General features: G+C 37.2%; 1 pseudogene; it reads right to left on the bottom strand.

Moving 5' to 3' along the window:
• Positions 1–250: 250 nt before the first annotated feature.
• LOC114277968 (nuclear transcription factor Y subunit B-10-like) lies at positions 251–1,271 on the bottom strand (annotated as a pseudogene).

The raw sequence follows: 1,271 nt of genomic DNA on the forward strand, positions 1-1,271 counted from the left end.
AATGAGAAAGTTCAAAGCAGGCAATTTAACATGAAGTTAGAGGGCCACTATGAAGAGGTTCCCTGATTATTTTCTTTACTGTTTAAGTGGGGAGGGCCGGGAATGCGTGAAATGGTAATGTAAAATGTGACTTTCCATGGGTATCCAAAAATCTCCACATAATTGCTCTGCTTCTAAGTTGATGCTCACTTAGCAAGAATTACATTTGGATTAGGCTAATAACACAGACACAAACAGACTTACTTGGAATTCACACTTCGGGATTCAAATAGTTCATGCCTTGTGTGAAGGACTATTGATGAGCAAACTGCCAAATTTATCCACCACAGATGCAAACAGAAGACAACAAAATGAAATTGTTATTTGAAGTTCATTCCACTGGATCAAAAGGACAATTACATTTAAACTTACACACTCATGTGGAAAAATAAAAAAGAGGCTATTTGCTGCCTTACCAGTGCATTTGGATCAATCTGAGCAGCAACTATATCCCTTTTAGAGGATCGATCACCTTGGCTAGCAGATCCCTTCGTGTCACCCTGTCAAAAAATTACAACTTATTGCCTGAATCACTAATGAACAAAATAAGGAACAACAGTAATTCTGGCAAGAAATTGGCTCAAATACCTCCAACTGAGAAACCACAATTATTCTCCAAAATCAACCGGGCAAAATAGAAAAGAAAAAAAAATGGTGTCAGTTTAAATTCATAATGATTATGCAAAGTAATAGAAAATCAGATAAGAATATAAGCTAATCCTTGGTTCAGTTGCAGAGAAAATTAAACAAACAAAACCTCCAGCCGATAGTGGCTATTACAATAAATGGCTTCAGAGAATTGAGTTCTTAAAATGTTTAGAAATCACGATTCTGAAAATATGCAGAACCAATACAAAATCAAAGACAGGGACAATCATACCTCCCGATACCTAGTTAGGTACGCTTTAAGCGAAGCAATGTAATCTTCAAACCCTAAAGTAGCCATTGCACAAAGCAAATCATCACCATTGATCGTCTTCCTCTTCTCTTTCTGACACTTATCACTCGCCCTATTTGAAAAAACCTCGAATCACATTTCACAAAACACGATCCTAAAGCATGAAATCCTAATATAGAAAATACATAAACGTGAATAGATAGATATATAGGATCGAGTACTCGTTAGTGATAAAGCTGATGAACTCGGAGACGCATTCCTGAACGGTGTCCTTGGCATCCTTAGCGATCTTGCCGTTGGAAGGAAACGCATTCTTCATGATCCGACTGATGTT

The sequence above is a fragment of the Camellia sinensis genome, chromosome 3 (genome assembly GCF_055761805.1).
Source record: "Camellia sinensis isolate YWXY chromosome 3, ASM5576180v1, whole genome shotgun sequence".
Lineage (NCBI taxonomy): Eukaryota > Viridiplantae > Streptophyta > Magnoliopsida > Ericales > Theaceae > Camellia > Camellia sinensis.